Below are 14,325 nucleotides of genomic sequence, written 5' to 3'. Positions count from 1 at the left end.
ATGGTCAACACTCGTCGCAGCCCACCCGGGTTCCGTTGCAACGGCGGCGGCGGCGACAGTGATGGCCCATGTCGTGGTTCTAAGTCTGACAGTAGAATGGGGGGTAGGGATGTAGAGGCAAGATCCTAGCTATGGAGAAGTTGTACGCACGAGTTTTACGAGTTCAGGCCCTTCTCGGAGGAAGTAACAGCCCTACGTCTCGGAGCCCGGAGGCGGTCGACTGGATTATATGCGTGTGTGTTACAGGGGGTGCGAACCCTTGTCCCAGAGGAGGGGGTGGCTTATATAGAGTGCGCCAGGACCCCAGCTCCCCTCCGTTACACAGGGTTCAATGTTCATAAAGAAGGAGTGTTATAGGTAACGTCCGTAGTAAAGTGCTATAAATGACTATTAATTCTAAGAGTAAATGCCCGACCGTTGCTGCGCAGAGTGGCTTTAGGTCTTCTGCACGTCGAGTGGTTTAGTGGTCGAGTGACCTAAATAGGGGGGGAGGTCTCCGAGTGAATGGTAGGTTGAGTGGATTGCACTCGACACCTTTGTTGGGTCCCCCTTACTTACTCTTGAACCTCTTTGCTTCTAGGACAAGGACCTTAGGTAGGACGTATAGGTCGGGCCTATTACCCTACCCTAGGTCTATGTCCTCATCATTAGCCCCCGAATGGATTGAGGCCCGAGTGAAAAGAAGGTTGAAGTTGACCTTGCTTTGACTCTTGCTGTCATCTCCAAATGGATGCCAGTTGTTGGAACTTCGGCTTCGTTTCAATCGCCTTGATCAATTCAGAAATGGCCGACTGGTTTTTATAATGTCATCCGTCGAGTGTTATCCTTGACATGGAATCTTTGGTGTGATCGGTTGTAGGGGATCCCAGATTTCGCGGGATTCGAAACTTTGGTGGAAGCGCGCTAGGCGGAGCGCGTCGTGGTAAGCGGAGTAGATAAAATAGGACGTTTTGATTTCCGCGCCACCTTTTTCGCCACGTATCCCGTGTGCGACTGTTAAGGGATTTGACAGGATCGTCCGGGCCCACGCGTGAGCCACTCGGAAGTAGGCCTTTAAAAGCGGCGAGGCCGAGGCGTCCGCACTATGCGTGCCCATTCTCCTTCTTCTTCCTCTTGCTCCTTTACCTCGTTCAGCTTCTCCACTCTCGACACCGCCGCTCCGCCGCCATGGGGAAGGAGAAAACGGCGGCGCTGGAACGCGCGAAGAAGGCGACGGGGGCGGCGAAAAGCAAGAAGACGAATCGGGGATCTTCATCGCGCTCGGGGCTGCCGTCGGGTTGGATCCAGGGAGATTGGATCCAATCCTCACTTCGGCAGGAAGACTTGGACGATATGGCCGAGTTAGGGCTGATCGTCCATGAGTCCGCGCGGTTGCCAGAGGGGGAAACAGAGCCACAACCGCGACCGGGTGAGTGTGTTCTGCTCGCCACTCATGTCGACCGCAGCTTCTCGCTTCCTCCACACCCCTTCTTTCGAGGTTTCTTGAATTTCTTCGGGGCTCAACTCCATCATTTCACTCCCAACACCATCACATACCTTGCCGCATTCGTGTCCATGTGCGAGAATTTCCTGGGGTGTCGACCGCACTGGGGTCTTTTCAAGCACATTTTCACCATCCGCTCCCAAGCAATGAAGAAAGCAAACTCGAACGACGAGAAAACCCATGTTATCCATATGTGTGGGGGTCTGGGTATTCAGAAGAGGAAGAGGAGTTCCTTCCCTTCGATGACTCTTCCTGAGTCGGTCAGGGGCTGGCAGTCGACCTGGTTCTATTGCCAGGATATCGTGACCCTAGGCCAGTCGACTGGACTTCCCCCTTTCTCTTTTGATCGTGTTCAAACTCTATCTTCGTTGAAAGTGACCGCCATGGAGAAGGCGGAGACGGGCATGCTGATCGAGAGAGTAGTTCAACTGATCAACCAAGGTGTCACCGGCATGGATCTGCTGGAGGTGTTCCTCAGTCGGCGCATTCAATCACTCCAAGCTTGTGACCACTCCATGTGGATGTACTCCGGGGCTGGTGATACCGCTCGGGTTCATCCGGAGGAGGTGGCGGCCAAAACAGTGGCCCAGTGGCTGAGGGGCATCACCGGGAACAAGGACAACCCCAGGGGCGCCAGGAGAGTCAACCCTTTCAGCGACAGCAACCAGCCAGACAAGGTTTGGCCACTACAACTGATTGAATTTGGATGTGTTTTCTGACTGTTTGTTGATCCGACTGATTTCCACTCGGCTCCTTGTTTTGTAGATTTATACAGAGATGTACTCAATGCCCAATGGCGAACAAGCTCTGGAGCAGGACCATGAAGGCGAGGACAGCGCGGAGGAGAGCGGCGAGTGGGAGTCACCAGCCGACGATGATGAAGATGAGAGCGATGAGTCGGACGACGAGGAGGTAGCCGACTCACCACCTCGTTCCGAACGTCGATCCAAGCAACACCATGATCCCGCGGGCAGGCGCGGCAAGGCTGTGGCCTCGAGCGCTCCATCTCAAAAGCGCGCTCGGTCTTCGACTCCAGAATTGGCTGAGAAGGTCACCAAGCAGCCCAAGATCAATCCTTCGAAGGCTCGGAAGACCTTGCCTAGAATCAAGATGGACGTTCCTGTTGCTTCTGGGTAAATGTTCTCCCCGTATTTTCTTGTTCTGACCGATTCTCTTGTACTGACTGAGTGGATGATGAACCTTTACAGCCTGGCCTCGGCTGCGACTGATATGGATATCGACAAGACCCCAGACGACGAGGAAACCGACGACGCAGCTACCTCCAAAGCCAGTAAGTCTGCCCGACTCGAATTTATTTGGACGACTGGATTGTTTGTCAGCTATCTCTTTGACTTTATCTGTTTGTTGCAGCACCACGGGACGTTGTTGTGCTCTCGGACGATGAAGAAGAAGTACCGCTGATGGGAAGGAGGAGGAGGGACAAGGAACTGAGCGGGAAAGCGCCCGAGGCCCAGGTTCCTTAGTCGACTGAGAAGCCTGGGACGGCAGTCGAGCGATCGACAGATCCGGCACATACCAACGTCACTTTCGCTATCCCGCTGTCGACTGATTGCCCATCAGGATCAGCTGCTCAGACTTCTGCTGCACCAATACAACTCCACGCATCAGACCTAGCGGTTGCTTCGACTGCTTTGCCATCATTGCTTTTCACTGCGTATCAAACCCCGGACGACCCACCGACTGCCGCCAAGGAAGCTCTTCTTCAGTTGAACCTTGTGATGGGCAAATGAAAGTGGTGCATGAGGCCAGTCAGGTGGCCTTCAACGCCGGAGCTGCTCTGCAGACCAATGTCCATGTTAGTTGATTTCTGATTGATCATATTTCTCATCCGATCACCCACTGGGGTGTGACTGTTTTGAAGTTGCACGAGTCAATTTGAGTCGTCTTGAATTGAATCTTTGAACTAGTGGGGGCACTCTTAGTGCACCCACTGGGTATAGTCCCCGAGACCATAGTTGACTGCGGGCAGTCGACTGTGGTCTGAGAATCTGAATTTTGTCACTCGGTCTGGACTGGCCAGGTCGAATGACACCATAACCAGTGGGGGCACGCTAAGTGCACCCACTGGGTGTAGTCCCTGAGACCGTGGTTGACTGCGGGCAGTCGACTATGGTCTGAGACCTACTTTTTTTTACTCTCGCGCTGGGCAGACCATGTCGAGTGTTTATTCAAACCAGTGGGGGCACGCTAAGTGCACCCACTGGGTGTAGTCCTCGAGACTGCCGTTGAATGTTTCATTCGGCGGTAGTCTTAGAGTAGCTATCACTGTGATGTCTTTTTATCTCGGTCAACTGATATGGCTTATACTGCAGAAATCTTGTGATCTTGGGGCTCAGCTTTCCACAATGAACAAGCAGCAAATCAGCCTCAACCTTGATCTAGAATTGGTCAAGAAGAATCTCAAGACTGCTCGTGATGAAGTAGCTACCATGGGAGGTAACCAATCGTCAACTGTCTTTCTCACCGCTGGCACTTTTCCTTTCCATTTTTTGAACCGAGCGACTCCACTCGAGTAGATGTATGTAGTGAAAACCGTCAACTCCAAGCCCGTCTAAAGAATGTTATTTCTTTAGAGAAAATGAAGCACGCTTTGGAGAAAAAGGATCTGGATCTTGCTGCTGCATAGAAGGAAGCGCGAGAGAAAACGGCGCTTGCTGACAAGAAGCTTGTTTCAGTCGGCAAGTTAGAAGAGGAGAACTCCAAACTGAAGACTGTTGTCTCTGACGCCAATCGGGAGGTCGAGCGACTAAAGAAAGACAAGGACAAGCTGACTGACGAGCTTGGGAGCCTCAAGGCCAAGAAGGGCGAGTTGGAGTCTTATCTGGGCCAGCTTGCTGCAAAGCTGGTCCTAAAACTTGAAGGTGCTGATGATTGACTGACTTATTACGGTCGACTGTCAAGCTTGATTATATCGTCGACTCACCATTTACTCAACTGTGTAGAGCTTTGCCAAGACTTTGAAGCGGAAACTGGGCGGGTCGAGACGGGTCTCGATCCCATAAATTGTCCAGTCAAGGATGATGTTGCGATGAATGTGCTGCGGTTGGAATCTCGCATGGACAGCGCGGTTGCTTATCTTGCCCGCCTGAAGGCAGCGATGACTCGGGTTGATACTGAACTCTGGCCTCAGGCGGAACTGTCTCAAGACCTCGAGTCTCTGATGGCTCGACTGAATCAAATACCTGACCGAGTGCAAGAGTGGAAGAAGTCATCTGCTCGCTGTGGCGCTGATGTCGCGTTGTCCTTGGTCCGAGTGCACTGCAAAGACGTCAAAGAAGACAAGCTGGCGGAGCTCAAGGTTGCTAACACAAAGAGGCACACCTTCCAATCCTTCATGGACACTTTCCTTGATGCCGCCACTCGCATTGCAGACAGCATAGACCTTGATAGTTTCTGCGACCCAGCCAGTCCTTCTCCTGACGCGTGACCGAGAAACATTATGCTCCACCTTTATTTGCCTCAGAATGCCGAGTGATTGTGTAATCGTTAAACTTCTTCGGGCTTGATGCTCGAATACTTTTGATCCGTCGTCCAGAACTTTAGGATTTATCTGAACTTGGTTTATCTCTGAATATGCTTGTGTTTGCCTTCGAGTGGAATTCACTTTTCAATTGGAATAATCTTTGTACTTGAGATGCAGCTATTGTACTTATGGCGCAGCTCCGAGGAGAAGGTTGCAGTCGACCTGCACCTCGCTGTCCTTGCAGATAGGGAGGGAGCACACGTTGTACTTGTGGCGCAGCTCCGAAGGAGAAGGTCGCAGTCGACCTGCACCTTGTCGTCCTTGCGGATAGGGAGGGAGCACACGTTGTATTTGTGGCGCAGCTCCGAAGGAGAAGGTTTCAGTCGACCTGCACCTCGTCTTCCTTGTGGATAGGGATGGAGCGCACGTTGTACGTGTGGCGCAGCTCCGAAGGAGAAGGTTGCAGTCGACCTGCACCTCGCCATCCTTGCGGATAGAGATGGAGTGCACGTTGTACTTGTGGCGCAGCTCCGAAGGAGAAGGTTTCAGTCGACCTGTACCTCGTCGTCCTTGCGGATAGGGATGGAGCGCACATTGTACTTGTGGCGCAGCTCCGAAGGAGAAGGTTTCAGTCGACCCGCACCTCGTCGTCCTTGCGGATTGGGATGGAGCGTACGTTGTACTTGTGACGCAGCTTCGAAGGAGAAGGTTTCAGTCGACCTGCACCTCGTCGTCCTTGCAGATAGGGATGGGTTTCAAACTTGGGCGAGTACTGGACTGCAGCTAAGCCCCCGAGTGGGAGGGTTGGTCACCAATCGGTAGAATTTTTCAAACTTAGGCGAGTACTGGACTGCAGCTAAGCCCCCGAGTGAGAGGCTTGCTCATCACTCGGTAGGATTTTTCAAACTTAGGCGAGTACTGGACTGCAGCTAAGCCCCCGAGTGAGAGGGTTGCTCACCACTCGGTAGGATTTTTCAAACTTAGGCGAGTACTGGACTGCAGCTAAGCCCCCGAGTGAGAGCGTTGCTCACCACTCGGTAGGATTTTTCAAACTTAGGCGAGTACTGGACTGCAGCTAAGCCCCCGAGTGAGAGGCTTGCTCATCACTCGGTAGGATTTTTCAAACTTAGGCGAGTACTGGACTGCAGCTAAGCCCCCGAGTGAGAGGCTTGCTCATCACTCGGTAGGATTTTTCAAACTTAGGCGAGTACTGGACTGCAGCTAAGCCCCCGAGTGAGAGGCTTGCTCATCACTCGGTAGGATTTTTCAAACTTAGGCGAGTACTGGACTGCAGCTAAGCCCCCGAGTGAGAGGCTTGCTCATCACTCGGTAGGATTTTTCAAACTTAGGCGAAACGGATTCGCGGCTAAGCCCCCGAGTGAGAGGCTTGCTCACCACTCGGTAGGATTTTTCAAACTTTAGGCGAAACGGATTCGCGGCAAAGTCACCCACTAGGGGATTTCAGACGCAAACAAAAGCAACAACAACCATTTAGGAAGACTGTAAAGCTCTTGTCTTTGATAAACAAACTACAAAGGTATTTCTTATCACATCTCATCCGAATGAGTACTTAAGTATAAAAGGGGCGGAGCAGCTCCGCGTTCCAAGCCCGTGGCTCGTCTTTCTGATGCTCGACATTGTAAAGATGGTATGCTCCATTGTGGAGAACTCTGGTGACAATGAAGGGACCTTCCCAAGCAGGGGCGAGCTTGTGTGGTTTCTGCTGATCCACTCAAAGAACCAAGTCTCCCTCTTGAAAGGCTCGGCCCCTCACGTTTCTGGCGTGGAATCGACGCAAGTCTTGCTGATAAATGGTCGACCGGATTAAGGCCATCTCTCTTTCCTCCTCTAGGAGATCGACTGCGTCCTGCCGGGCCTGTTCTGCTTCATCTTCAGAGAAGAGCTCGACTCGGGGTGCATTGTGAAGCAAGTCACTCGGTAGAACAGCTTCAGCTCCATAAACCAAGAAGAATGGAGTTCGGCCAGTCGACCGATTGGGAGTTGTCCTCAATCCCCAAAGAACTGATGGAAGTTCATCGACCCAGGCGCCTGCTGCGTGCTTGAGATCACGCATCAGTCGGGGTTTCAGTCCTTTGAGAATCAAGCCATTTGCTCTTTCTGCTTGTCCATTCGACTGGGGGTGGGCGACTGAAGCATAGTCGACTCGTGTGCCTTGGGAAGCACAGAAGGCTCTGAACTCATCAGAATCGAAGTTCGACCCATTGTCAGTGATGATGCTGTGCGGAACTCCATATCTGAATGTCAATTCTCTGATGAAGCTGACGGCAGTACTGGCTTCAAGATTCTTGATAGGCTTGGCTTCAATCCATTTGGTAAACTTGTCGACTGCTACAAGCACATGAGTGAAGCCGCTCCTACCAGTCCTCAGGGGTCCAACCATATCCAATCCCCAAACAGCAAAGGGCCAGACGAGTGGAATAGTCTTCAGGGCTGACGCAGGCTTGTGGGACATATTGGAGTAAAACTGGCAGCCTTCACATTTGTCGACTATATCTTTCGCCATTTCATTTGCTCGTGGCCAATAAAATCCAGCTCGGTATGCTTTGGCCACAATGGTCCGAGAGGACGCATGGTGACCACAGGTCCCCGAGTGGATGTCGTTGAGGATCACTCGACCTTCTTCTGGTGTTATGCATTTCTGGCTGACTCCGGTTACGCTTTCCCTGAACAGTTGTCCTCTTATCACAGTAAAGGCTTTGGATCGACGGACGATCTGTCGAGCCTCTTCTTCATCCTCTGGGAGTTCCTTCCTAAGGATATACGCAATGTATGGCACTGTCCAGTCGGGAGTGATGACCAAAACCTCCATGATCAGGTCGACCACGGCTGGGACTTCGACTTCAGTCGGATCTGTGGCACTCTTAGGCTGCGGGGGCTCTTCAGTGAAAGGATCTTCTTGAACTGAAGGTGTATGAATGTGTTCCAAAAACACGTTGCTGGGAATGGCTTCCCTCTTGGAACCTATCTTTGCCAAATCATCGGCTGCTTGATTTTTCAGTCGGGGTATATGATGGAGCTCTAACCCCTCAAACTTCTTTTCCAACTTCCTCACCGCATTGCAGTAACCAGTCATAGCTGGGCTTCTGACGTCCCACTCCTTCATCACTTGATTGACTACCAAATCTGAGTCGCCGTAGACCATGAGGCGACGGACGCCGAGTGAGATGGCCATACGTAACCCATATAAGAGTGCTTCATATTCCGCTTCGTTATTGGAGGAATCAAAGTGAATCTGGAGAACATATCTGAGCTTGTCTCCTCGGGGGGATACCAGTACCACCCCAGCACCGGAACCATTCAGCATCTTGGAACCATCAAAGAACATGGTCCAGTGCTCCGAGTGGACTTGAGTCGGCAGTTGCTGTTCGATCCACTCGGCGAGGAAATCTGCTATTGCTTGGGACTTGATAGCTTTCTTTGCCTCAAACTTAATATCCAAGGGAAGGAGTTCAATCGCCCACTTTGCCACTCGACCAGTTGCATCTCTGTTGTTCAGAATCTCTGATAATGGAGCGTCGCTGACGACTGTAATGGAGTGGTCAGAGAAATAATGTGCAACCTTCTTCGTGGTCATATAAATCCCATAAACAAGCTTCTGATAATGTGGATATCTTTGCTTTGATGGAGTCAAAACTTCAGAAACATGATATACTGGGCGCTGAACTTTACATGCTCTTCCTTCTTCTTCCCGCTCGACCGTAAGTACTGTACTGACGACTTGTCCAGTGGCTGCAATGTAAAGCAGTAAAGGCTCTTTGCTGATTGGGGCAGCAAGCACCGGCTGGGTGGAAAGCAGGGCTTTGAGCTCTGCAAATGCTGCATCAGCTTCAGGAGTCCACTCGAACTTATCAGACTTCTTCATCAGTCGGTAAAGAGGCAATGCCTTTTCACCGAGGCGAGAAATGAATCGACTTAAGGCGGCCAAACAACCTGTAAGCTTCTGGACATCGTGCACACGCACAGGGCGTTTCATTCGGAGAATGGCACCAACTTTCTCTGGGTTAGCGTCGATCCCCCGTTCGGAAACGAGGAAGCCGAGTAATTTTCCGCCCGGAACTCCGAATGTGCACTTTGATGGATTAAGCTTGATATCATACCTTCTGAGGTTGGCAAAAGTTTCAGCAAGGTCAGCCAACAGGTCGGAACCTTTACGTGACTTGACCACAATGTCATCCATGTATGCTTCCACATTCCGACTGATTTGAGTGAGTAAACACTTCTGAATCATCCTCATGAATGTGGCTCCAGCATTCTTCAGGCCGAATGGCATGGTGACATAACAGAAGCACCCAAATGGAGTGATGAAAGCTGTTTTTATCTCATCGGGTCCATACAGTCGGATCTGATGATACCCGGAATAAGCGTCCAAAAAGGACAAGCGCTCACACCCTGCAGTCGAGTCGACTATTTGATCGATGCGGGGGAGAGGAAAGTGATCTTTCGGGCAGGCCCGATTGATATGCTTGAAGTCAATGCACATGCAAAGTGAGTCGTCCTTCTTGGGGACCATGACAACATTGGCTAGCCACTCGGAGTGGTAAATCTCTCGGATAAACTCAGCTGCTAGGAGCCGAGCCACTTCTTCACCGATTGCTTTTCTCTTCTGTACGGCGGACCGTCGAAGATGTTCTTTGACTGGTTTCACTTTTGGGTCGACTTGCAAACGGTGCTTAGCCAGCCCCCTGGGAACACCCGGCATGTCAGAAGGTTTCCATGCAAAGATGTCCCAGTTCTCACGGAGGAACTGGATGAGCGCTTCTTCCTATTTGGAGTCGAGTGTTGTCGAAATGTGAGTCGGAGCAGCATTGGGATCGGTCGGGTGAATATGAATCGGCTTTGTTTCACCAGACGACTGAAATGCTGAATCCGTGGCAGGCTTCTTAGCTTGCAACAAATCACTCGGATCTGCATTTTTTTGATACTCCTACAATTCCACTACTGCCATTTGCGCATCAGTGATCTTTGAGCCCTTCTCGAAGCACTCTTCTGCCTTGTTCCGATTGCCAGTGATACTGATTACTCCTTTAGGACCAGGCATCTTCAATTTGAGGTAAACGTAACATGGTCGGGCCATGAAACGTGCATAAGCTGTCCTGCCCAGAATAGCATGATAAGCACTCTGGAAATCCACAACTTCAAACGTCAACTTTTCTTTGCGGTAAACATCGAGGGCGATCCGACCGAGTGACTCAGCCTTCTTGCCAGGAATAACTCCATGGAAACTCATATTGCTTTCACTGAGTCTGGACATCGGAATGCCCATTCCTTTCAAGGTCTCCGCATACAGTATATTAAGGCCACTGCCACCATCCATCAGAACCTTAGTCAACCGAGTGCCTTCGACGACTGGGTCGACCACCAACGCTTGCCTCCCAGGGGTGGCTATGTGTGTTGGGTGATCAGACTGGTCGAATGTAATGGCAGTCTGAAACCACTTCAAATAACTGGGCGTCGCCGGAGCGACCATGTTCACTTCTCTGTTGATGACTTTCAGTCGACTTTTGCTCTCAACATCAGCAAAAATCATTAGAGTGGAATTGACGTGGGGGTAACCATCATCGTCCTCTTCCTTATCCTCAACTTTGTCTGATTCTTTCTCCTTCTCTTTAGGCTGTTTCTCTCGGAACTGCTGGATTAGGAGCCGACATTGTCGAGTGGTATGTTTCGGGTAAATGAGATTACCCTCCTCATCTTTTTTGGTGTGAATGTGGCATGGTAAATCCAACACATCATTTCCATTTTGATCTTTAACTTTCTTGGGGTTCCATGGCCCTTTGGGCTTCCCCTTGAACTTTCCTTGAGTCACGGCTAAGGCTTCTCCGGGAGCAGCTGGCTCGGCTTTACGCTTCTGCTTCCGACTGGAGTTCCCTTCCCCGGTTTCGTGGGCGACTGTTTTGTGCTTGCCACTCCGGAGCCGATCCTCCTCTTCACCATTAGCATACTTGGTGGCAATTTCCATCATTTGACTCAGAGACATATCTCCGGTCCGATCAAACTTCAGATTCAATTCTCGATATTTGACGCCTTCCTTGAAGGCACAAACTGCTTGGTGATCAGACACATTCTCCACCATGTGGTGCAACGTGATCCATCTCTGGATATAATCTCTCAAAGTTTCATTCGACTTCTGCACACAAGACTGTAGCTCTGTTAGCCCTGCTGGCCGTTTGCATGTACCTTCAAATGTTCTGACAAACACTCAGGCAAGCTCTTCCCAGCTATAAACACTGCCAGGTGCTAACTGATTCAACCATGCTCTAGCCGAGCCCTCTAACATCAGAGGAAGGTGCTTCATGGCCACTTCATCATTGCCACCACCAATCTATAGAGCCACTCGGTAGTCCTCAAGCCAAGTGTCAGGCTTGGACTCACCAGTGAACTTGCTGACTCCAGTCACCAACCTGAAGTTGGGAGGAATCACTGCTGCTCTGATGGCTCTGCTGAAACACCCGGGACCTGAAACATGCACCCTGCTGCCGGTCGGGTAATCTCTATCGTGGCCATCTCTGTGTGCCCTGTTCCTGTCAACCAGACCTTGAATGAGAATGGATCTCGCGTCAAAGCCCGGCTCCCGGGGGTCGACTGGAATCCTTCGCCCACCACTGTGAGGGCGTCTGTCATCGTGTTGCCGACGCGTGTATGACCCACTCCTTGGGGAAGGCGTGGGTACTCGACGACGATCATACTGCTCACAGTTTCTGTACTGATCCTGTCGATCTCCACGTCCCTCACGCCTTGGAGGCGATCTTGGGCTGTGAGCCGACTGAACTGTGTCTGCCATTACAGATCTACTATGAATCCTATTCCGAGACTGTGACACTGCTATGTTCTGCTGCCCCGCCGCCCGGAGCAAAGCCCGGATCTGCATCAAACCCCTACCAGCCTTCGACTGGGAAGGCTGAATCGACTCTGGCATTCGGGCAGCAGCTGTGAGATTTTGGATCGGAGTTCGATATACCTGAGTTGGAGGCGGAAAAAGTTGCCGTCGACTGGACTCAGGAACTCGCTGCCGAGCACGCTCGTCGAGTGCGTGCTGGAGGTTCTCCAGTCGAGTGCGCTCAGCCAAGTTGTCTAGGCGCACCTCCTTCAAGGCCCGGGCCTCGGGGGTTTCTCCAACGATAGGAGTGTGAAGTGCATCCATGTTACGGCGGCGAAGCTCTTCCCTCTGCTGCGAAGAGAGGGGCTCGGGGCGGTACTCCTCATGGACACGCGACGGATCGCCTCCACCATCGCCACCGTCGTCACAGGGGAAGCCAGGAGGACTACACGGTCCGTTGACCATCAGGACTTCCACCGCAGGGTCACTGCTGTCGCACTCGGATGCAGTCTCAACGGAGCTAGTCGACAGGTCGAACAGGCCGTAGAGAGTTTCGTCGGGCTCGATTGCCGCGACTTGGGGGGTGGCCGACTGGGGAGCCACCGCGTGCCTCACCCACCGTTGGAGCCTCGACCGACCGGAACACTTGTGCCGGCGGGCAGCAGGGAGTGAAGACGCCACAGGAGCCGATCGATACTGGGTCGACGGCTGCCGCAGGAGGACACCGCGGACGCACACGCGAAAGTGCGTTGCCCCGCGGACGAGGAGCGCCTCGATGTCGAGTGGAGCCTCTTGGAGCCAAGCGGAGTCGTCGGCGACGAACACAAGCGCACCGAGACGGATTTCGCGGCCCCCGGCCAATCCTCCGCCTGAAACCAGGCTGATGGGGATCGGGAAAATTGCAACTTCTTCAACAAGTCGCTAAGACACCTGCCCCATGGTGGGCGCCAACTGTCGTGGTTCTAAGTCTGACAATAGAATGGGGGGTAGGGATGTAGAGGCAAGATCCTAGCTATGGAGAAGTTGTACGCACGAGTTTTACGAGTTCAGGCCCTTCTCGGAGGAAGTAACAGCCCTACGTCTCGGAGCCCGGAAGCGGTCGACTGGATTATATGCGTGTGTGTTACAGGGGGTGCGAACCCTTGTCCCAAAGGAGGGGGTGGCTTATATAGAGTGCGCAAGGACCCCAGCTCCCCTCCGTTACACAGGGTTCAATGTTCATAAAGAAGGAGCGTTACAGGTAACGTCCGTAGTAAAGTGCTATAAATGACTATTAAGTCTAAGAGTAAATGCCCGACCGTTGCTGCGCGGAGTGGCTTTAGGTCTTCTGCACGTCGAATGGTTTAGTGGTCGAGTGACCTAAATAAGGGGGGGTCTCCGAATGAATGGTAGGTCGAGTGGATTGCACTCGACACCTTTGTTGGGTCCCCCCTACTTACTCTTGAACCTCTTTGCTTCTAGGACAAGGACCTTAGGTAGGACGTATAGGTCAGGCCTATTACCCTACCCCAGGTCTATGTCCTCATCAGCCCGTCGTATGATCATGATGAGTACGAGCCTCACCCCTCACTTTGGAGCAGAGGGAAGAGCTGCGTCACCGCAACGAGGAGGCACTCCAGACGCCTATCGTGGGGGAGACCTCCGAGGCTAGGGCCTTGGAGGCTGCACGCCTGGCCACCTTGGCCGAGCGCACGCGTCTGGAGAATCTTCAGCATTCGCTCGATGAACACGCCCGTTGGCAGATTCCCGAATCCAGTCGACGACAACGACAATTGTTTCAACCTGAACCCCAGGTATACCGCTCTCCGATCAAGAATCTTACAGCTGCTGCTCGTATAGCAGAGTCAATTCAGCCGTCCCGGACAGAGGCTGGTAGAGGTTTGATGCAAATCCGAGCGCTGCTCCGAGCAAAACTCAACTGTTTCACAGTCGCGCAATAGAATCCACAGCAGGTCTGTGATGTCAGACACGGTTCAGTCGGCGCACAGCCCCGGGTCGCCTTTGCGGCGTGATCACCGTCGAGATCAACACCTGGGTAGAGACCACGGAGAGCGTGATCGTCAATATGCTCGTGACTACCAACGTCGAGTGCCCTCGCCCCCTCCGAGGGGCGGGTCGTACGCGCCCCGGCGGTATGACGACATGCGCCCGTATGGTGATGAGCGGAGAGCTCCAGTCGACCCAAGAGAGCCTGGTTTCGATGCAAGATCACTCCTCGTGCAAGGTTTGGTCGATAGGAACCGAGCATATAGAGACGGATAGGACAGAGACCATCCCAGTGGAAGCAGAGTACACGTTTCTGCCCCCGAGTGTTTCGGTAGGGCCATCCGAGCCGCTGAGACCCCTCACAACTTCAGGTTGGCGTCGGGTGTAAGTAAGTTCACCGGGGAGTCGAAGCCCGACACTTGGCTAGAGGATTACCGAGTGGCAGTGCACATTGGTGGTGGCAATGATGAGGTGGCCATGAAACACCTCCCATTGATGCTTGAGGGTTCTGCCAGAGCTTGGTTGAATCAGTTG

This window comes from Triticum aestivum, chromosome 5D (genome assembly GCF_018294505.1).
Source record: "Triticum aestivum cultivar Chinese Spring chromosome 5D, IWGSC CS RefSeq v2.1, whole genome shotgun sequence".
Lineage (NCBI taxonomy): Eukaryota > Viridiplantae > Streptophyta > Magnoliopsida > Poales > Poaceae > Triticum > Triticum aestivum.
Note: the sequence above shows the minus strand (reverse complement) of the source record.